Raw genomic sequence first — 24,855 nt, forward strand, 5'->3', positions numbered from 1 at the left:
TATATGTATGTGATGTGTTACTGGACATTTGAGCAACTTCAGACTTTTTTTTTTTGTTTTTGCTGTGTATTCTAAGATATATCATAGTAATCAAACATAAGGTATTAAAAAAATTGACCTCCATGACCAGAACACATACCTGAGGCAAAAGCAATCTACTTGAGATTCTTGTATTTAGTAGATTGAAAATCCAATAATCTCTTTGACAAGAATGTTGATGTCCATACTTTTTCCCTGGGAATCAATGAAATTTTTCAAGTAGGTATAATATTCATTGGCAATAGTTATGACATGAAGATGGGAACTGAGCATCTAATTTTTACATGAATGGGGAATAACACAATGCAGGGAACAAGGTCACCTTGAATTACAACCGATACATGTCACAGACTTTTCTGGTCTGGGCAGAATGACAAAACGCCTTGCACAGGTAGGCCCACAGATAATTTATGGCCTTCAGCAATCTGCTTTCACTTTTTCTGTATTGCTGATGGCATGTCAAAATTAGAAGTTGGCTATAGACTAATATCAGTAAACTGTTATACCAAAAATGGATTTTATCAGGATAATTGAGGAAATTTTTAGATTGAAACTTTTAGATTGACAGACCTAAAATAAGTTTACTTTCAAGACACTGCTTCCAATATCAAAGCGTGGCTTATTTTAATTTAAAGAGAAGGTTGCCTTGATCTCACAGCTGAGAATAGGAATGATTCCCTTGCCAACAAATTAGCTAAATAGTCTCAGTTTGCACACCTTATTACCATTTCATCTTTGGTTAGCTAAGTAACATTGTTATTGCATTAACTACCTTGTTCATCAAGAGTTGCCTTTTTAGAGAGGGTTTAATTTTTAATAAAACACAAAATCAAAATCAGCACTATTTAACTTTCACAAAGGCAAGGAAAAAAACCCAACTTGATTTATAAAAGGCTTGAATTAAAGCATTGCCAATGTACACACGTGCATCTCCGCACGTGAGTTCTGAATCTGGAGAAGACGGTCCACTGTGATGTGTCCTAAATGGCTCAAATGACAATTGTTGATAAACAGAACACTGTTACAGCAGAGAATGCAGTAATGACCCCACTTACAGTGCAAATACTTGAACATTTTGCTGAATATTGAAACATGTGAGTTACTGTTCCTTACAGTAACAGCAGTGAAATTGTTGTCAGTTATTGTTATGTTGTTCTTATTCTTTTTTTCTTTTTTTTATCCTTTTCATAAGAGGGTTGTTTCAGTGTGTTGGAATGTTTTATAGCCTCTGAGATAGACATTGACTAAACACGTTTCAGACTAAAACATTTGTTTAGTTCTGGAGCACTGCATCCAGTGGTGCTCACTTTCAGGATTGTTTGTTCCTGGTTTACCTGCTGTGAGAAGGTGGTAGCAGAAGGGGGGAAGTGATTTTGTGTGCAAGAAAGGAGGAGAGGAAAGTCTCAGAGACTTTCTGAGATAAGCATCATTTGGATGCTCAGAAAGAGCATCAAGCATCATTTTCTTCTCTTTTTTTTTTCAACAATGTGTTTGTTCTCTTCACCTCACTTCACCAAGCAGTCTTTTTACAGATTTGAGGATGGTCCTGATGTCTTTTTAATGATTATTTTCCTGATTCCACCTGAAAAATGTTGCTTAATCATAGACATATAGCAGGAAACAAAGAGTTTTCGAAAAACGATCACTTGGCTCTAGAGCTGGTAGAGGAAAAGGTTTTCACAAACTGGGTAACAGAATGGTCACAAATCCAACTTTAGGACTAGTGTAACTAAGATATATCTCAAAAGTTGATGACACTTGTGTAGAAATAGTATTTTCTCTGTTTTGCTATTAGCACATTATTTAATCTGTTTTTCAGAAACAGGCATAAAAGCATGGTGGGTGATAGTCACTACATTAATGTATTTTTGAAGACCATGCTGATGACTGAAGCAGTAACTGCCCAACAGACCATTATACTGGAGGAAGAAATATATTCTTGTCTCAAAATTAGCTAAAAGCTACTGATGTGCCTATGAACTTTTCCCTGCTGAATTAAAAAATCTAGACTGATCTTGTGTCACAAAGATAACACTCTAGGTATATTGGATCAATTCCTGAACTCAGTTGTTCAGAAAGCAACATGCAACAACAGGTTGCCTGAGCAAACTCCAACACAGGAAAATGGCTTCATCAGTTAGCAGAAAGTACAATCTGATATTTTTCTTAGTGTGCAAGCTCAGAGGATTTGAAATGATTAGGAAAATGCAAAATTACTTCTTTAGAGGGATGAGGTGGAAATATAGGCTGAACAACTTCTACTGAGTTTGGAGTAGTAAGGTCTGTGTCTACTGACCCAAAAATTGAAAGAGTTTTAAAAATAGGTTAGCATAAGCAGCTAGTGAGTTTGGAAAACATAAGCAAGAAATGAAAAGATGAAGTATGGCTGTGAGACTGTGAAAGAAGCCCTGAGATGTAAACTTGGCTTCTGTTCAGATTTTTTTCTGTACAAACTTGTGCAAGGTCACTTCTCATACATGCCATACCTCTCATTTGTAAATTAAGAATAATACCTGCCTGTCTTGGATTATTTATACTGAAGATTAATTAAAATTCATAAAAGGACCTTTAGAATTTAGTGTTGCAAAAATGCCAGAAGATGATTTGCAATTTTGATAGAGGAGACTTGTGATGCATAGTAAGAGGAAACACCACATACTACATAGTTAATGTAGTTAGAAGAATTGCCAAAGTTTCAGTCAGTTTTTGTGATGGACTGTTTTCCCGAATTTTCTGCCTTTTTTCTGAAAGGATGAAAGTTTTAAGAATTATTATTCCTTCTTTTTTTCTTCAAAGAAGGCTGTTAGCTGTACAACAAAACATGCACACTATGGAGATTTTAATGAGAAGCTGGCTTTTTTTCATGCTGTAGAAGTCTTATTCTGACTTTAAATCATGGGTTGGCTCAAAGAATCTGAACAAATTATAATATGGGAAACTGACTATCAATTACAGTGGAAAAGCAGACCCCATTTTTCTTAAGTAGTCCGACTTGAAAGGAGTACTTTCACAGGCGAATTTTCTTTGCAGACATTGTGACTGTTTTCTAATCAGGGAAGAGGAAGCGGAAACTGACTCCTTAAATGCTTTTCCATATTCTATTTTCTGGCACAGATGCCAATCACAGCCTGTTGTTTGAAATGGGTCTTCTTGTGACCAGTCATAGAACAGTGTCAACGGATTTTGGTGGAAATGTGAATGAGTGTGGTGGGTTGACCTTGGCTGGGTGCCAGGCATCCACCAAGTTGCTCTAGCATTCGCCCTTCTCAGCTGAACTGAGGAGAGAAAAGATGGGAAGAAACTCACAGGTTGAAATAAAGCAGTTTATGAAAGCAAAAGTGAAAGGTTGCATATGCACAAGCAAAGAGGTGGGGAAAAAAAAGGGGGGTTTATTCTCTACTACCCATCAGCAAGTGATGTCTGGCCGCTTCCCACGAAACAGGGCTTCAGCACACACAGCGGTTGCTTGGGAAGACAAACACAGTAAGTAATGAATGTCCCCCCTTCCTTCTCATTTCTTTCCAGCTCATTTCCTGAGCTGACATCACATGGTATGAAATATCCCTTTGGTTAATTTGGGTCAGCTGGCCTAGTTCTATCCCCTCCCAGGACAGCGCCCACCCCCAGCCCACTGGTGGGGAGAATGTTGGAGAGGCAGTCCTGACGCTGTGCCAGTGCTGCTCAGCAGTAGTCAAAACACTGGTGTGTTATCAACACCTTTCTAGTTAGCAATGCAAAGCACAGCACTGTGAGGGCTGCTATGGGGAAATGAACTCCATCTCACCCATACCCAATACAATGGGATTCATTGAATATGCTTAGGAATATTCAAATAATAGCACTGCCTGCCAGAATCTTGTGGTCACCTAGATACTGAATATTGCAGACATAAAGCTCAATGAAGAAGGTAATGACTGTTCATAAATGCAGTATATTCAAAAAGCCACCTGTGACAGTTCTCAATGCACATATTAGACTCTATTTTAAAGCTGGATATCAGATCACAATTTTGTCAGATTTTTTTAGAACATGATTTTAATTTCTTGGAAACATTTTGATTATTATTTTGACGTTATTATATAGCATCTATGCATAGACAACTTCTAGAAAATACCTTTTTTTTAGTTAGGAGTGAAAAATCTATTCGGAGTTTATACACGATCTGTTCCGTATTATTTTTATTTGTAATAAAACTCTTCTTGGTTTTGAAATAAATCAGTTCTTGGTTTTGAACGGAATCAGTGCTATATAATAACATTCAGCTTGCTTTCTTACTTTATTTTTTCTTATATTTCCATGTAATGGTAGTGTAATGTATATATAATAATATATTGAAATAAAATGGAAATGGTAAAAAATTTATAGTGAAGTCAGAAATATTTTTCAGCAGCAAAAATATTTTCTGGTAATAAATTTCAAATACCAAGTGATAACACTTCTCTTTGATTTGTAAAGTGTATTGAAGGAATATTGGAGTTTATCGTATCCAAAAGTCCTAACCATACTCTACTATCATTTAAAGTCATTTACCTAGCCATAGATTTTCAAATTAAACTTAATACTGGTAATCTTTTAATTGCACTAAGGGTTTGCTGCTTGCTTTTTTGTTTTTACAGGATTGCCATCATCACAATAATACATAATAAAAATAAAAACCTGCAAACATGGGTCACTGAAAAATGAAAAAACCTCAATGTAATTATTAGAGCTTTGAATTAATAGTCAATAGTTACCATTAACCACACATTTAATTTCCTTCTTGATATAATCTTACATCCTTTTCTTCCACTGAAGAATTTCCATATATGTGCGTGCTTCTGTTTTACTACTAATTCAGCAGGACTGAAAACAGTCATTGTCAAAGGTTCCTTTCTTCTACCATGAATTATTTCATTATTTCTTTGCTTTAAATCCCTCTTGGACTAAAATTCTTTACAATCTTTTTCTTAGTGCTCAAAAGAGGTTCTACACTCTTTAATAAATTACTACTTCTGTGATTAACTTTTAGAATAATCCAAACATGGAACTGATAATTATTACACTCCCCATATCTAACATATGTACCAATCCATTATTTCTGGGCATGTACCAACCCAAATATAGCCGAAGTGAACATTTACAAAGGATGAGTTTTGAGCAAGGTTCCTGCACTCTCCATAACATTCATGCTTTGTAAAGCACTTGCACATGGAAACTGCTGATAGATAGATATTTGTGCCACAGAAGGTAGGGGAAAATTGTGATTCTGTTAGATAAAAGAGGAGACAAATTCCAATAAACATATCTAGATATTACTAGGGAAATTATCTTTGCTGATTTTAAATAGACCAATTGCTAGCCAGTCAAGGGATGTAATTGTCCCACTCTACTCTGCAAGTATGTGGCCTCACCTCAAGTCCTGTGTTCAGTTTTAGGTGTCACAATATAAGAGGGACATAAAGCTATTAGGGAGCATCCCAAAGGAGGGCAACAAAGATGGTGAAGGGCCTATAGGGGAAGCTATACGAGGAGAAGCTGAGGTCACGTGGTTTATTCAGGTGGAGAAGAGGAGACTGAGGGGAGACCTCATTGTGGTCTACAGCCTCCTCACAGGAGGAAGTGGAGGGGCGGATGCTGGTCTCTTCTCTCTGATGTCCAACAATAGGACCTGAGGGAATGGCCCAAAGTTGTGTCAGGATAGGTTTAGGTTGGATATTAGAAAAAGGTTCTTTACCCAGAGCGTGGTTGGGTACTGGAACAGGCTCCCCAGGGAAGTGGTCACAGCACCAACTCTGACAGAGTTCAAGAAGCATTTGGACAATACTCTCAGGCACATGATGTGAGTCTTGGGGATGGTCCTGTGCAGGGCCAGGAGCTGGACTTTATCCTTGGGAGTCCCTTCCAACTCAAGATATTCTATGATTTTAGGATCTATGAATTATATATGTGTCTGAATTCCAAGATAATCTTCAAGTGTTAGAGCTAGAATTCAAAATTGGTGGTTTTCTAGGCTGAAGTAAATTAAGCTGAAGTTACGTAGTTGGCTTGGCCCTGGAAACTAAGATGGAAAAGAGAGCATCCCTGTAGATCTCAAAGTTTGTGAATGCAGAATGCTATCATTTCTTGTTCCGTAAATTATAATTAATTAATTGCAGTTATTGAATGTATATTTGCCTGTAGCGCTTGTCTCAACTGTTGGGCAGAACTGACCTCTGTATAGATGTAGAAGCTTCCATTTTCTTTTACACTCTTAGCAGCAACTCATTTTCCCTGTTTCATGTGAAAAAATGTCTTCCCCTATTTTTCCAGCAAACAGTTTTTCATTAAAGCTTGATTTTTCTGTGAAGTTTCATGCAAATCTGTAATTAGTTTCTGAGTTCCAGTCAATTAAATACTGGCCTAAAATAGCTCCTCTTTGGGTCTCATGGTGTTTTGGGCCTCTGTGGTGTGAGGGTTAGACTGTGCAGAAAGTAAAAACTACAGAGGAAGTGTTAGTTAGTCTCTTTGGATTATGTAATTATTTAGTTACCTACCAAAAAGGGAAAAATGCTCACTAAAAGAGAAAAATTTGCAACAGCTCTGTAGTATAGTATGTGTCCTCCTACTTCAAACACTCTAGTAGAAATATAAACTGGTATGCAATTTTCTTAATGTTGAATTGGCTTTACATTGTAAAATATATTTATTAATACTGCATTGGTTTTATTTTTGCAAATACAGTCTAAATTATTTTTTAAACTTATTGTGTTTGCGCTTTTTCCTTATTATAAGACATGGAATACATTTTACTCAGTTCATGTCAAGAGCAATCAGAGGAATTTTAAACACCAACAAGGCTTGGGCAGGGCCTTGATTGGCGAGGAAGCCCAAGCAGCAGCCTTGTGAGGAGCAGGAAGCCCTTGGCAACCAAGCAGGAGAGGAGAGGGTGCTGTCAAAAAGCAATCAGAGGGAACTTTCAAATGGCTCCAGGGAGCACGAGTGACCCAGAGTGCGGCAAACAGGGGTGTGTCATGGCAGTTTGCACAGCAGTTCATGCAGGCAGGACAAGTGGGAAGGGCTCCTCTCTGACCGTTTGACAGCATCCAAAAGAGGCAGTAAACAGAGTCAGTAGCTGGTAAGGAAGAGCAAAGAGACCCTTTCAGCCCCAGTCTTATTAGCATATTAGTTTAAGCTTCCGTAGTCATGATGTTGACACACCATAAAGGTCAATCCTTTGTAGCTGCAGAAGTCACTGAACCAGCTGTGTCAGAGCCTCCAGACAGACAGACCTGATGATGGCAGATGCTGCTCTCCAGGTCCCAGGTTGCCAGGAGTGCCTGATGCTTCTTCATGAGGCTGGGCCAACAAACACCTGTCTTGCAGAAAGTGTGCAGTGGTTGAAGAGCTGTGTCACCAGGTGAGGGAGCTGTGGGAAGTGAAGAGGCTGCATAGTATCAAGTGAACGGGCAAGAGAGAGACACATTATATTCAGAGACTCTACAGTCTCAAGACTCTCAGAAGTCTCAAACCTCCATTGTAGTGGAGAAGCAGGTGGACTTGGAATCCTGCAGGGTAATTAGTCAAAGGGCTGTTGATCAAGGGTCTGTGAAAGATGAAGGCTGGAAGCTAGTCTCTGCATGTACCAGGAGGAAGGTTCCTCCTCCTTCCCAGAATTTGACAGGTAGGACTGGCACCTTCTACAGCAGGTATGAGACTGACACTAGAAAGCCAGAGAACTGATGAGATTCTTTTGGGGTAGTGGGGCTTCCCAAAACAACACTGCCTGTATCTGGCATCAAGACCTTCTCTATCAAGAGGAAAAGAAGGGTATTTGTAATAGGAGACTCCCTTCTGAGGGGAACAGAGGGCCCGATATGGAGACCAGACCCAGCTCACAGGGAGGTCTGCTCTCTCCCAGGGGCTGGGATAAGGGACATTAATGAGAAACTCTCCAGTCTAATAAGATCCTCTGATTACTATCCATTATTGGTTGTTGAAACTGGTAGTGACAAAATAAAGAGAATTCTGAGAATTCACTGCATCAAACCTGACAGAGTTCAAGAAGCATTCAACACGTGGTGTGACCATCTCTTGAGGATGGTCCTGTGCAGGGCTAAGGACTGGCCTCAATGATCCTTGTAGGTCCCTTCCAACTCAGCATATTCTGTGATACTCTGTGATAATTGCATTGATTACAGTGGATTAATTGATGCATTTGTAGATGAGAGGAAGTATAGTTGAGATTGTCTCAATAACAAACAGTGTGGACCTTACTCTGCTGTAGTATTCTCAAGGAAAGAAAAATAGACCAGAGATAGACAAAAAAGCTCTATATTGTACTTTGTACTGGGAAACAGCAATTTTATTACTTTAAAATCAGAACATAATCATTGGTAGTTCTTCCATTGCACAAACTCTGCCAATTGCAATGGAAAGCCACTGATTTGTTTTGTTTTCCTTCTTTTGTATGTCTGTGTTTCAGAGATGTTAGTATTATCATCCACTATCTCTATGTTCTACTATAGTTACTATTTTTACTGTTATTATGTTTTCTTTTTATTAAAAAAGTGACCATGTTGTACAGTACATTTTACAAATACTGATCCTAATCTCCCTTATTTTAATAGAAACCAGGAACAGCTAAACTCAAGAGAGTATAGTCAATTTTTTGAATGTTAAGAGACAGGAAATTTTTTTAATGTTAAGAGACAGGAAATTCAGCCTAGTTTTTATTGAATATCAAACTTCTGCATCCATGTAAGAAATTAATTGTTCTCTGTCCTAGCTGGAGCTAAGGGTTTTTTAAATTATAGCAAAGAAGCTGTTTAGAATTTTTTTTTTGCCTTTTACCTACTCTTTTTTTTGACAATTTAGGCAAACTGTATTTACTGATTGTGAATGCAGGCAAACTCAGCTGTAGCAGATTTAACATAACTGATGGATACCTTTTAAATTAAATAGATGCTTCACTTCTCTATACTTCTGCATAGTGTCTGCATTTATTTTGCTTTTCTTTTTTTTAAAAAATCTTCCTTCTGCCTAGCTTATTGGCAATATCAGGACAGACAAGATCATTGACAAGCTGAGAAACTTCAGTGTTTGACAAGCTGCTCCCTGAGCACAAAACCTAATGAGTTCTGGCTGCCTGCACTTCTGTGTCCTTTCTCCCTCCACCCCTGCTGCAATACCTCTGACTGCCCCTCACCCTGCACAGTACTGTTCTCTTCTATTTCTCCCAGCTCCTGCTGGTCTACACCAGCACAGACTGTAACTCATTCCAAGGCAAATGCTGAAGGCCATCTGTTAGGCTCAGCAAAGCAGGTAAGTCTTGCACTGTTTAATTGAGTGTGAGTGGAACTTAATTCCAACATCGAGAAATTAATTTGTAAAACTCAATTCTTTAATGAAAGAGAACCTGGTTAAAAATAGTGAGTTTGCTATAGGATATAGAGATGTCTAACTTGGAAAGGCAGTTTTAGATTCAGACCCTGAAAATTAACCATAGAATTGTTGATGAAGTTGTGAATTATCCAGTTTGAAGAGTTTGGTTCTGCAAACTAAGTTAACATATTTCATTAATTCATTTGTTAGAATTCATATGTGTTTACTGTAGTTACTATTTAAATCTCAGCAATGTTGGATCACTTTTTTTTCCTTGTTAGTCAATCAATGTACACAAGTAATTGTTATTCAGTTTTTGTATCTCAGCTCATGCAAAACACATAAAGCTCTTCAGCTGCCATTCTCATTTTTTGAACTTCTTACAAAGTATGCAAATCCAATCAGAATTGTTTTAAGATTCTCGTATGTACTTTTTTACTTGCAAAACAGGGGTCCTTTATTTTTGACATGTTTTTCATGGATGAATTAAAATTTCTAGAAGAAATTAATGCCTTACTATGGAGTTTTAAAAATCAAATATTATAATTAGTTAAATGATATTTTATATATTTCTTTAGTGATTGTCTCTCAGCTTGTATTTTAAATACTTTCTTCTTGTTACTATTTAAAATTGTTTGCTTTCTTTCATTTCACTTATTGTGGTACAGTGATTACATATTCCCATCATTGTACACTAACAATTATCAGGCCCCCTGGTGATCTAGTGGTTAGGATGCGGCACTCTCACCGCCACGGCCGGAGTTTGATTCCTGGTCGGGGGACTTCCCCTGGCAGATGGAACTCGTCAGCCCTGTAAGGCCATCCATCTAAGAGAAGGTCACTCTAAACAAACCTACATCCTGAGGACCTCACTGCCACTGTCCGAGATCATTTGGCCCTGGCAGATGAACCTTAGGATTAAAGGGTGGGCTCAGTTCAGCGCACACTGTGTCTCACCTAAAAAATCCACTGCGCAGGCTCGAAGGGTAAAGACCTTTCCCAAATCTTCATTCGCGAAGATTGGCCATGATGATGATGACTAACAATTATCTTGGAAAACATCTAATATAAATAAAAACTAAGTTACTCATTTTCATTATTAATTTTATTACTCATGGTTTAAAATGTCATGTACTTCTGATAAAAGCATGGTAATAAGAGTACTGGCCAAATACGCTAGATTCCAGAAATTCTTGAATTTAACTTTAGAGTTGGAAGTAAGGAAACTCTACTGAAAGTACCTCTTTACAGTCTCACTTCATTATCTTTAAGTTGTCTTCTGAGAATAACTATTATATATATCATAGGAAAGCCTAGCTGGAAGGGCTTAATTATTACCTTGAACTTCATGATCTTTGCAGTAGGTCAGTGGAACAAGACTGGAATAGGTTTCTTTAGATTTAAGTAGGCTACAACTTTCTGAAGAGTTGATAAGCACACATGCTTCATGTAAACAGGTTTATTTATCAAATGAACACTGATTTAAGCATGGGTTTTCACATGCAAGGTTTACTCTGTGATTTTTGTATTATTCCTTTTGTTGTCTGTTGGTTTGTCATTTAAGGAAATGAAGAAAACTTATACATTGCAATCCCACTAACAGTTTTAACTAAAAACTTGGGAGGTACTTTCAACTAATGAGGAGCTAAAAGAGAACTGAATTCCATGGATCTGGGGTTGGATATGCTTACAGAAGCTGAGTGATCTTGAGAGACTGACCCAGCAGTTTTTTACATGATTTGAACACGAGTAATTTATGTTGTTTCATCACCTGAAAGGTACAGGTGTATAGTTTGGTTGAGAGACTGATTAACCACCTGAAGAATATAGTTAACAAGGAAATAATGTTAGTAGATTCTGAAAGTCTTCATAACACACTTGAATATGCTAGAAAAAATGTTTTCCATCCTTGAAAATGGAATCTTACATTTAAACCTTTTTTTGCATTGTGCCCATTACTATTGCATGTGCAATACTTGGTATTTTAGGGTTTCTGTGGCAGGCTTATTTAACAATCAAATATTGAGTTCATACACAATCTAAAGTGGTCAGCTTAAGAGAACTAAACTTTCAGTTTAATGCTATGCTTCTACTTGAAGTCATCTCTTGAAATTGTCACTCATGTTGTAATACCTCTACCATTTGTTATCCCTTTATATACTAAAACTGGGAGCATTTTATTTCACCAATTCTTTTAAATGTATTGAAGAGGGATTGCTTATGTATTTCAAAAAAGAGCACACTCTGGAAAGAAATCGAGACGCTACCATTTCTATTTAGATGGCTAGAATGAAATAATTAGTTAGTATTTAATTTAATATTAGGTATTTTTCTCCAATGATTTAATTTTATTAATGACTAGGTACATGATTTAGTTCTCAGTGCTTATTCAGACTGATCCCCCGTGTCACTACTGAGTTATGTGATTATACTATTTCCTGGTAAGTTGAATCTCTTTTAGAGCTTATGGAGGACCTTAATGATTTTTTTGGGAGTCTAGATAAAGTTTTGTAGAAGGAAAAGTACAGCTTTTTACACTTTTACTCTAATTACGATCCTTAGAAAAATATTACTATAACTAGGCTAATACAGTCCATATTTAGTTAATTTCACATACTGAATTTAATAACTTCAATAACTTTAGTTAGCGAGACTAATTCAGATAATATGCATAATTTTCTGTATATGCATGAAGCTGTATTTCCAGCATTGCAAGCAGTCATGTTTTTTATAAAAATGTAAAGAAATTACTGCCATTCAGGAGGTGTATGGTAACTCTTTAATTATAGCTCATTGCAATGACAAATAAACGTGGATTAGGGTCTGCAACCCATTCAATAAAACTTAGCTAATGAGCAGCTGGCAGATGAAGACCTTGCCTACAGTGGAAGACACTAATTTTGGAAAGATAGGGAGCTCTCAGAAATGTGAATGTTCCAGGAGCTAGTGTGAAACAGGTGCAGCAGAAACTTTCCTTCTACTTTTGCAGTTCAGATGGGTGTTTCTAATTCAAAGCAATATGCTACACTTGAATTCCTTTCTTGCTACCAGTTTTGTCAAGACTCAGGTAATTCTGTGGGAAGTATCTGTTATTTTTCTCTGAGAAACTTGATATTGTTCTTACTATGAACAGCAAATCTGTTGTATAAATTGAAATTGTTTTAGTTTTATCTGGCAGCACAAACTAGTTAACATAACAGCAATAATGAAGAGAAAACTGTGTTAACAGGTGTATTAATGGAATTCAGCAGCAGATATTATCTTATACCATTTAAAAATAATTTCTATTTTAAACATCTTTGTATGGAATATTTCTATATAGGTAACTCATGTGACAAGATTCTTTTCACTGATCCATCAAAATGGCAACATAAGAATTTCTGTTGATGGTGTCAAGCCTATTGATTAGTGAAGCAAAAGAGACTTTTAAAAAAAAAAGTTAAAATAGTAATAAAATACCAGTTATGTATTTTCAGATATGAAATAAGAGCAATTGGTCACTTAGTACTGATTTTCACTAGCCATGGCATAATTCATATAACTTCTGGATCAGTTTTGTGAAAAGCACAGCTGGATAAAAATGTCATGTGGTGGGTGAGCAACTGGCTCACGGGTCGAGCACAGAGGGTAATAGTGAATAGGGTGACATCAGACTGGAAACTGTCACTAGTGGGGTTCCACAGGGCTCCATCTTAGGCCCAGAGCTCTTCAACATCATAAATCACTTGGATGCAGGACTAGAAGGGATACTTAGCAAGTTTGCAGATGACACAAAACTGGGAGGAGCTGTTGACTCCCTCGAAGGAAGGAAGGAAGGCCCTGCAGAAAGACCTCAACAAATTAGAGGACTGGGCAATCACCAACCATAGGAAGTGTTGAATTCTGCACCTGGGATGGGGCAACCCTGGATGTACAGACAGACTGAGGAATGACAGGCTGGGGAGCAGCACCACAAACAGGGACCTGGGGGTTCTAGTTGACAACAAGTTGAATATGAGTCAGCAGAGCCCTGGCAGCCAGGAGGGCCAATGCTGTCCTGGGGAGCATCAGGTACAGCATTGCCAGCTGGTCAAGGGATAGCTTCTTCACCCAGAATGTGACTGAGCACTGGAACAGACTCCCCAGGGAAGTGATCCATGGCCCCAAGCATGCCGGAGTTCAAGAATTGTCTGGAAAAGGTTTTGGGGCACATGATGGGATTCTTGGGACTGTCCAGTGCAGGGCCAGGAGATGGACTCAGACGATCTTTGTGAGTCCCTTCCAACTCAGGATATTCTGTGATTCTATAGTAATGTTATTGGATTGTTGTGATTCAAGAAATGGAATGCTGAGAGAACAAAAAGAGTAAAATTCTTTGCTATTGTCCCAATTCTTCACAACATGGGATAAAATTCAAGAAAAGGAAGACACAAAAAAAAAGTAAAAGTGAGTACCTTTTATCATGTTATTTTTTAGTCTATGATTTGAAGACAGTGCTGCATACCATACTAGTTCTTTATTTTAATAAGGATCTTAGACTGTTATTCGGTCATCTCATTTTCTATAGTGTTTTAAGGCTGTCCAAGTTTTCTTTTAACAGTAATCCTTAAAATTCCCAAGAAGAAATGTAGAAAGTAACCAACTTTGTGTCATTGACACTTACAGATTTCTTGTGAACACCAAGGACTTTGGAATTCAAGTCCAAGTTTTAGTTTTATGAGTATTCTTTTTTTTCTTTGGGGAAGGGGGGAGTTGAATAGGCAATACTGAAGCTCTGGAAGATATGACATTTTTTATTGTTTGTTTTCAATAACTAAATAGTCTTACTTTTTTATCCATATCCTGTAAAATTTTACTCTAATTATTTAAAATTTGTACCTCATTTACTGAACAAAACAAAAAAGGCTGCCAACAGCATGTTGTACAGGATATGGATATCAATTTATTTAAAATGCTTTCTAAAACAAATTGAAATGCACTGTACTATAATTTAAGTATTCTCCTGTGTGGTTACTCAGGAAGCTGTTAATAAAAAGAAAAAAAAAAAAGAAAGAAAAAAAGTAATTTTACTGATACCTGTGGGAAAATCTAGAATAGTGGTCACTCAAATTTATATCAACTTTATGAGGTTTTTGTCATCTTGACACATTTATGGAGCTGTTAAATTTTTGCTGCCTAGGGGATATAATGTACTTGATGTGACCTCACTTATTAAACGGGACGATGCAAGTAGCATTGATGACTTGTCATTCAGGAATAAAAGAGAGTCAAGTATTCTCTGGTTCTAGAGGAAGCATATATATGTCAGCAAAACAGGTACAGAAATAGGTACTGTGATCTATATCAAGCAGACCCTTGAAAAGAGAAAGAAGGAGAAACATACAGGCATTTAATCAGGTTCTCACAAAATTTCTGCAGTTGTTCATGGGTGGTAAAATAGGTAGTCTTGATGTGATAGCCTGTAAGACTTTCTAATGTCGTAACAAAAACCCCAAGTGGGCAATCATATATACAGGATCTGTTATACATTTCAAATGTCTGTATTAATGTACTTTATAGAAATATATTTTCTATATGATTATGCAGGCAAGTGTACATTGCATTAAGGCTTATATCATCACTGTGTTGTCATCACTGCCTTGGAATTCTCATCATCATTAAGTCGAATCAAATTCAATTTAAATAAAAATATTTTTTAATGCCTAATTTATATTGCAACCAGATTCAATAACCAAAAAACTGTCAGTATCCACTGTAGTTCAGAGAGATCAAATTTAAAGTTATTCTGTCTGGAATAATTTTAAATTAGGATTCCAGCTCATTTATCAGGAAGATTTCAAGCTCATCAGTGAACAAGTAATGAAAAAAGTCATTGTGATGCTAAATATACGATCTCTGTACTTTATTTTTCATAATCACTCAAAAAATAAAGTAATTTAAAAAAAATTAATATGTTCATATTCAGACCTCCATATTGTCTAGACAATGTGGTATTTTTGGCTAAAAGTTTTGGATCAGAAGGGAACAGTTCTACTTCTCTAAATATTTGTTTAAGAACCTGTATAGCTAAGATATTTTGGTTAGATTCAAATTAATAGTATTTAAATGACTTTGTCATTGACAATTTTTATTGTATAATATCTAGCTTTGTATTAATGGCTTTATATATTTGAAATTTTAGAGTGAATTAATGGGTTTATTTTCACTAGTTAATTTCTTTTTTCTGTGGTAGGGCACATTCTTCTGGTAAAAAAAAATGTCTTCTCTGTTTCACAGCCGAAATCTTTCTATTTTTACTAGGTGCTGTCTTGCATGGTCATGCACATATTACTGAAACAGTAGGAATCATTGATTATATAGCTTTTAGCTTCACATAGGGAAATCTCATGGCAAATATTCCCATGTCTAAACATAGTGTTATATGGTATTTACCGAACTGAATCATAGCCATGCAGATTTGTAACTTGTGTTTTGAAGTGCCCAAAATCCCTCCTTTTGCATTTTGTTTTGTCTAAATCTACCAGTGCCCTGGTGATTCTCTGATATTAACATTGTGAAGCTATTTACCTTGCCAAACTCTTAAAGAAGTTTTACAAGAATGCGTGTTCTGGCAAGCATTCATTGCAAAATGTTTCTGTCCAAATGATATGTACAGTGAGCAGAGTCCATTCCTTAATATTTCATTATTGTTATTTAGTTTTCTAAGTGAAGAAATTCACTTATACATGAAAACATATATGGGAGTTAATCAGAGTTTTTTCTGTGTTGGAGCTAGAGAATTATTTTATTCTTTCCACTTTTCTCATGGTCATTACTATTCTCAACGCACAGAAGTACTCACAAATGATGAAAGTTATAAAAAAACTAACAATACTAGTAAATATTTCAGAGTTAAATATGTCTTTTCTACATTTAATAAAATTCCATATGTAGCACAAAGTATATTTAGTGTCTTTCCTGTGTAGAAGACAACCTGCTATGACTAATTGTAAAGTAGCCACAAAGTTTTCTCATGAGATTAAGTTTTTTAATGTCAAACAGGTGAGAGACTGGCAACTTGCACAAATCTAGTTTAATCTACAGATTTTCTTGACAGATTATAAATTAGCATCGAGAATTTTTCATCAGGGAGATGATTGAATTAATCTGAAAACAAAGGTATTAATATTATTACATCAGAGATATATATCCAGTCGTGTACTGTCTATTATATATAGCACTGAAATTTAAGTTTCTTTCATTTATGTAGCTTTATTAAAAATTTAGAAAATTACTTAAGAAGAGCAGTGGGTATAATTCTTTGTATTAAAGCCATTTTTACTTGATCTTCAGTTATTTATTAATATAATAAAGTAATACAAGCAATTTAATGTAGGTACTTTTTATATCCTCTTTTGGATTTTTTTTGGTTGTTCTTCCCAAAGGTTGCAAGTTAATTTGTAACAGTTTCCCTATATAACTTTGGCCTTAGTTTATGAGGACAATATAAGAATATTTAATGAAAATTGAACACTCTGTATTTTTATAACTAAAAATAGAATATGTATCAAAACTAAAGTTTTATACATATGCATCCTTATTTTTAGGAAAAGAAGGCCTTGATTACAGAGACTTGTCTATTCTTTTTCAGGTTAACTCATAGAATTTCCAGAATTATTCTGCTCTAGGCCATATCCGTTTCATGTGGACCAGTAATGAAGCTAGGGGTAGCACAGATCAATTCAAAATTATTTTGTTCAGATCGTAACACCTTAAGATACTATATAGTATTGTAAACAGAGAAGTTACTTTGTACTTATGACTTACTAAGTAAAAAAAAAAAAATACTGTATCCAATATTCCATTTCTGATAAAGAATACAGATGTTAATAGCAAGTATTTTAGAAAAGAAGGTAAATAATTTGAATTTTACTTACTTAGTCCTATCTGTTTGAACAAAAAGCCTTTCATGTTTCTGGTATTATGGGGACAGGCCAGTCAGTCTTGGAGAACTGAACTCTTTCATCTGTAATACACATTCCCAGTTGCTGTCCTCTGACATCTTGGCGTACTCTCTGTTCTCTCCACATACAGATCCAGTACAGAGTGGACCTCAATATTGGAAGGTGAACTTCAGTGAAAAAAGAAAGAAGTGAATAGCCAAGAAACATGATGGCTGTTTCCTATTTTATCTTCTTCATTGTATGACTTCTTGCATTCATTGAAATTATATATATTTTTGTAATAGTTAAATAGCACATAAAATAAGCGTAGTAGAAATAATGCATTTATTGCAAAAAATGCAAACCACTGGAGAAAACTAAACCACAGATGTTTTAAGGTGTGCATGTCACACGTAGGAATGCTATCTCTAAAACATATTACTATCTTACCGAGGATTAGTTTGTCAGAAATGCACAAAAGTACTTTATTGACCACAATAGTTGTACCCGAAAGATATTTTTTTATCTTACATGGCAAGAGGTGTCCTTTATAGTCCAATATCAGGAAAAAAAATAAATTTTAAATTTATATTCATCTAGAGGAACAGTTTCTCTTCAGCTGTTGACTGTACCTGAGTTAGAAAATCTCACTGGAATTTGGGTGTATGGGATGACTAGGTTAACATGCCAAAAAATTCCTACAAGATATTGAAAAATTACTATTCTGACCAAAAGAAAACTGGAAACATTTTCTATGACGTAATCTGTTGACTACTGCATCAATAAGAGCTTCCAGTTACAAGATTCATACAACATTTCAGCTGTAAGTAAGTTTAACTATTAGTTATTTCACTTTTTTCCAGTCTGTGCTCCTGATATTTATCAAAAGCCAGTCAGACAAGATGAGCCTTCTCACTAAGGTAGACAAAGTAATTAAGTTTCATTTCCATTATCCCAGAAATAAAGAAAAATCTTTCTGAACTAAAAACTCTGTCAAAATATTTAAACTAAATATAAATTGTGGGAGTTAAGCTCATTCATCCTGTTTGGGTCTATTTTTAAAGCCAATGCTTTGAAATCTGCTTATGGTTTTTAAGTGAGCTGTTCCATTGGGATTCTCTTCATTTGCAGGATCTTTTATTTCAGCTGCTCACCTGTCTTCTCATTCACTTTGTTACTGAGCAGAAAGAGGTACTGAGCTATTAGAGGGGGGAAATCACCTCTTCAGGAAAAAGGAGAGCTTCAAATGCATCAGCTTTTACAACACTGTCTCAGTATCAGTGACAAATACCACAATAAAAGAGTTATTGTAGTGGACTTTCAACTAACTGCTAACCAAAGGAGTGTCATGACCTTTTTAGGTGAAATAATGCAAGATAATGCAGGAAACAGACATTTATCACTTGAATGTAACAGAATCAACAAATAACCATTAAAGACCAACAGAAAAGAAAAGTACATATTATGGTTAACTGCATAAATGTCACTGAGAATACAGGTTAGTTTAAGAAATAAGAACAATGAAAAAAAATCTAATTGATTGTCTGCATTTTCTGTACTTTGAACAAGTCTTGGTGAGAAAACAATTGTTTTAATGGTAATCTGAAATGGTAATTTGTGTGGCATTGAGCCTGTTACTGTCCTGTAGTAGCTAACTTCTAGTGGACTACAAGAGTCAACAGCTCATAAATCTATGTGAAATTAAAGAGAGAGGGTCCTATTTTAAGCATTTGAAAGTACATATATGACAGCCATGCAAAATATGTACCTATATTTCAAAACTCCTTTCAGCAGCATAGCAAAACTGTTTCTATCTGCAAAAGTAAAACACTTGTCCACAAAACTAAATATGCTGAAAGAGTAGTGCCAAATGAGAGCCAGTATTTGACATTTTAAGGAAAAGAACTGCGCTGAGTGTGAAATAGAAAAAATGTAGAAGTACATGCATGATTTTCCTCCCATTTTGCTTAGTTTTAAGGAAAAATCCCACACATTTTGGAATAGCATTTTGCTCATGGTAAACGAAGGAGACACTGTAAGTACAATCACACTATTATCTCAAAATCCCTATAGTCCATTACAGTGTTTCTGGTGAATGAACCACAAAACTACAGTTACATAACTGGTATTTTTTTGCTTCTGCAGAATTAATGCCAAGGAATGTAGTTTTACTGAGTGCCTGTTGGAAACAGTAGCTGGTGATGAGTCTTCAAGCAGCGTTAGTTTTGGATGTTCAGCACCCTGCTGAGTGTCTTTGCAAATTCATTTTTTTATCAAATTCTGGAATTCTGTCATATTTAGGCACATAATCTTGTTCTTAAACTGGAGGGATATGATTCTGGAGCAGTTAGGTAAATCAGTGTACACAGTGTACATCAGGTTTGAATCTTGATGTGGTTCCCAAGCAAGTAAAAGTAGAACTTCCTTGGAACTCAACCAAGACCAGGCATAGCATCTCAGTAGAGAATGAAGTTCAGCCCCAGAAGTGTTATTTTTTCATCTAGTCAGAATACTTCCATACTTTCAGTTGAAGAAACTGAACTATCCATGCAGATAGAAAAAAATCTTTTAAGGTCTCATTTTGAAAAGAATACATATGTAGTGAAGTGAACTGTAAGGTTTTTCTCATGTAGTATCTGAAATGCAAAGAAAAATCACCTTTACCATGCTACTCAAAGATTTGCATATAAAGACAAGTTTAAATTATGGCAGAAATATTAAATTATAAACACAGAAAAGCAAAAAAAAATTGCTAAATATCACAAAGATGCAGAAATAGGAAACTGGGAAAAAGAATTTTTTTTATCCTGCTTATTAATTCATGTTCTTGTTTTGTAATGCAAAAATATTTATTTTGAAAGAACACTGAAAGAAAAAAAAACCCAACACTTTTTTCATGTCCCCACACAAACTACTAACTGCAATCCAAAGAAATTAAGGTTATTAACATGTATAACTGGAAATTCTCTTTTCCAGGACATTTTCTAGGTTATACTTTCCTTCAGTGTGTTTGAAATTATAAGTCTGCCAGATACAATTCAAACATTAAAACAAAGGTTTCTAGCTGTTACAAACCTTGTTTGACATGTTTTAATTAATGGTTAACTAATATGCTGTTCCTGACAGTGAACAATTACTGTTTCATTTTCCTGAAAGAAGAAAGGAGTTGTCTGTTCCCTTCATGCGTGTTGGAACAAGGACAAATTAAAGACTAAAAAAATGTGAAGTTGGGTCTTCATTCTGTCTTGCCTACTGAATTACTCCTTTGGTTACAATTTGTAAGGTACAACTTAAAATTTTGGGTTTGTAGGCAAGAATTCACTTTCCAGGTAATATGGGGCCTAAAGGTACTTTCTCCCACACTGCAGTACAGGAAGCACAAACTAGTATTTCTCTAGTTTTGCATTTGCTTGACACTACCTTAGGAAAAAGTGCAGATTGCTGGCCACTGGCCTATATTCTTCCTGAGCCTGAGCTTGGCACAAGTAGTTCTAACACTGTGGAGGGGCATATTGCTATTAAAAAAAAAATTCAAGACATATATGAAGTAACAGCACTTAAAAGTTTCATTGGAGTCTAGAGAGACATCCAGTAATGCATGAGAAAAATCTATTAGATCCATTTGGAAATGCCAGCCACTGACACTGACAGTAGTGTGTTATAAACACAAAGACACCCTCCTCAAGTTTGCAGACAACACCACACTGAGTGATACAATTGAAACCTCTGAAGGATGGGATGCCATTCAGAGGGACCTGTACTACCTTGAGAAGTGGGCCCATGGGAATATCATGAGGTTTAACAAGGTCAAGTGCAATGTCCTGCACCTGGGCTGCACCAAAAGAAGCATGACCAGCAGGCTGAGGGAAGTGATTCTGCTCCTCTACTCTCATGGGACCCTCACATGGAGTACTGTGTCCAGCTCTGGGGTCTCCAGCACAGGAAGGACATAGACTTGATGCAGTAAGGCCAGTGGGGGGGTCCCATTGGAAGGATGGAGCATATCTACTGTGAGGAAAGGCTGAGAGAATTGGAATTGTTCAGCCAGGAGAAGAGAACATTTGGGGTGACATTATTGCAGCCTTTCAGTACCAGAAGGGAGCCTACAAGAAATCTGGAGAGGAGCTGTCTCCAACAAGGGGTGATGCCTTCAAGCTGAAATAACATAGGTTTAGATTAGATATTAGGAACAATTTCATTACTGTGAGGGTGATGAGGTATTGGAACAACTTGCCTGGAGAAGTTGTGGATGCCCCACCCCAGAAGTGTTCAAGGCCAGGTTGGATGGGGCTTGGAGCAACCTGGCTTAGTGGAAGATGTCCCTGTCCACAGTGGGGGGATTGGAACTAGGTATCTTTTAGATCCCTTCAAACCCAAACTGTTCTATGATTCTATAAAAGCCATGGCTCTTTGTATGAGATTTCACAGTGGGTTTGGCCACTGAGTCTTATAGTCTGTGAAACTGTACACCCAGTCCTCCTACAGAGTGTTCTCTCCTTCTTTCCCTCTTTCATCTAAATTGCTGTGTGGTTGGTATGATTATTTGAATCCCAGGAGCAACAATAAAGAATTGAAAAGAAAACAAGTGAGTAAACAAATAACAGACAATCAGCTAGTTCATGGTGTGCTAAGGCAAGAGGATACCCTACTCTGCGTGTGGAGGTAAGGTTGTATGGCCAGATCACGGGCTTTCTGCTCTCTCAGAAATATACAGAACGCTTCCAGCCCTTCTGTTGTGGCAGAAGAGGAGTAGTACTTGCTGGACAGATTGTAGACAGATTGTAACAAGTGGCTACTTGAGTTCAGCCCAGGAGAGACTCTAGCCACCTCTGGCAGAGAGATGAGAAGAGAATGCCGTGGCAAAGGCAGGATGTTAGCCTGAACTCTCAATGTGCTTCTTCCAGCCTACAGTTTGTGCCTCAGATACTCCTTAGGCCATGTTATTTTCTCATCTTTTTTAAAAGTCCTTGCATTGTTCAGTTCTAGGAAGGTTTAACCCAGATGAGATTTTAGTGTCCACAAGATCTTACAGCAAGAAGTTCCACTGATTATTTAAACATATGACCATGCAGTCACAAAAAAGCCAAACCAATCAACCAATTAAAAACAAAAACAAACAAAAAACAAACAACAACAACAACAAAAAAAAAAAAGGAAAAAACCCCCACAACCCCCAATAACAACAACAACAAAACTAACAAAAAACCACCGCAAACCAAAAAATATCCACCACAGTTTTAAAGAAAATTTATTTTAACAGCTGAGAACACTGCCATACATATATATATATTATGAATACAGGTGGTCGAGAAGGTGAAAGGGAAACCCCATTTTGATGCTTTTATAAGAACACCTTTTGTATGGGCAATAAAACCCCAGGTTGTCTTCTCCCCCTGTGGGAGCCTCCAAGCATGCCTGTGAGAATTTTATCACTTATAGCAAGGGAGTTACCTCCCAGCAGACAGACAAAGAAAATATACACAGCATCCTGCATGAGAACAAATTCCTTCCCACATTAAAGCTTTTTCCTGGCAGCAAAATTTCTTTGACCAGGTATTAACCTCTCCCTCCTGGTCATTTCTTCCAAAGGTCCCTGCAGCTACAATCTGTATTCTTGTTTAATTTTATCTTCCATACTGGAGAAGACTGTTAATTGCTGTTTTCCTCTTGCCTTTCTTCACTTTTTTTCATAGTATATAGATGTCCATCTTTCTTCCTATAAACTGTTTTGTTTCCAGACTGAAGAATTCTAGTTTCAAGCCATGCCAATTACTTTTCTCTGGACTTTTCCCAGTTACTCCATAAATTTACTGAGATGAAATACAACTGCATATGGTATTCAAGACACCAGTGCATTTTAATGACGGCATGGCATTGTTTTCCATTTTATTCCTTTTCTTATTGTTTCTTGTCTTCAATTCATTTATTTCCACTGCTTCAGAGCTTTGAGTCAAAGTAGTGAAAACCACTCCTGAGAAAATATAGCATTCATTGTTTTGTATGTGAAATTCACTTTTTTTCCCCGTATGCATCGCTATCTTTCTACACCTGTTTTTATGTGCCATTTTATGATATAATTGTTCAGTTTTTTCCTCTGAAATTGTGCACTATTCTCAATGACCTTGTATTCTTGTATTCGCAATGACCTTTCTTCACCTTCTCAGAGAAGTTGTGAATATATTAAACAAAGCAAGTACTAGTACAGATCCTTAGGTATTCTCTGCTGAAAGCTGCTCATTCTTTTTTACTGTTCGGGGATTTTTTAACTTTGAATTCACTCTTGCAAAACCTTCCCTATTATCTAGAGATATTATCTAGGTAAGAGTAACCTTCTTGAATGCCTTAGAAATAGACAAGTGGATTTTCCTTTTCTGCATGCTACTTCATAATCAAGAGAACTGGATGTTCTGTTTTCCTGATGAACCCTAAAGAAAACCTGTGTTGAGACCAAAAGAGTAGAAGTATTTTCCTCTTTGATCATGACTGTTGCCAATGAAAAGTATACAGAGTAAAACCAATGAAGATTTAGTTACTCCTAAAATAGCATTTTTATTTCTGAGATATTCAACCATTTGCAAGATGCGTGGCAGTACAACCTGTATATGGGTTTTTTCATTATCCTCTTTTAACAATTTTAGTTAGGACTTCAGCCAGGAAGTAACAAGTGGAGCCCATTTGTCCTTAGTCATTATATATCATAAGATGTGCCAGAATGCTGACCAAATGATATGTATTCTACTTAACATATTACATTTTGTGCTTAAAAGTAAAAAGATTTATTGATAAAATTATTTTGGCAGCATTTGAAGTTGAGTTCCTTCTCATTCATTTATTCATTCGGTGTGTTCATTTGTGCATTCCTAATATTTGCAAGTAAAAAGCCCCCATTTTACACTGTGCTGTATCCACTGAGTAATGGACTGAATCCAGTATTTGAAAAATATGAGTAATATTATCTTTCTTAGTAATTGAAATCCCTGTGATTATATGGTGCTTTCTTTAAAGATGGCTGGGGAAATATATTTTGAATATCACTAACAAAACAAGGTCTTTGTTCTTGGTCAGATTTGAAAAGGAACAACTTTTTTGTAAAACTAATTCACAGAATTCTGAAGGCCATTATCTGTATTCCACTGGCAATTACTTTTGATTATTATGTATGTGTATGCTTTAATAAGAGCTGCCTTTTGAAATCAGCTCCTCCTTAGACCTAATCTAGGAATAAAGCCGTAATTCCAAGTTTATGATGTCTTAGTGTGTTGCTATGGAACACACTAAGATATTAGCAATATTAGAAATCCAGCACTGTGGGCGTAGCAGTAGAATGTGATAGAAACTGAAAGCATGGATGCGGTAAAAGAAGATTTAGTTTCAACATAAATATGTTTGATTCTTTGGAAAACCATGAGAGAAAAAAAGGACAGTATATCAGAGTAAAGTAAGTACATTTAGATATTACTGTTCATCTTGATGAGGATGTCTAGAATGTAAGAATAAAGTGATTGTGAAAATATATGTCTTCAATAAATAAATTTAAATGTTACAATCACTGCACGTGAATTTATATTCTTATTAA

The 24,855-nt window shown here is 36.2% G+C and overlaps 1 protein-coding gene across 8 annotated transcripts in view; it reads left to right on the forward strand.

Annotated features, from left to right (window-relative positions):
• The first annotated feature begins 24,562 nt into the window (after positions 1-24,562).
• GALNTL6 (polypeptide N-acetylgalactosaminyltransferase like 6) overlaps positions 24,563-24,855 on the forward strand; it is a 573,576-nt gene continuing 573,283 nt past the window's right edge. For all 8 annotated transcript variants that reach the window (XM_064652482.1, XM_064652480.1, XM_064652481.1 and 5 more), the window contains exon 1: positions 24,563-24,717. The gene's annotated coding sequence lies outside the window, so the exon portion shown is untranslated. The remainder of the gene's footprint in view (positions 24,718-24,855) is intronic.

Source organism: Pseudopipra pipra, chromosome 4, assembly GCF_036250125.1.
Source record: "Pseudopipra pipra isolate bDixPip1 chromosome 4, bDixPip1.hap1, whole genome shotgun sequence".
NCBI classification, from domain to species: Eukaryota; Metazoa; Chordata; class Aves; order Passeriformes; family Pipridae; genus Pseudopipra; species Pseudopipra pipra.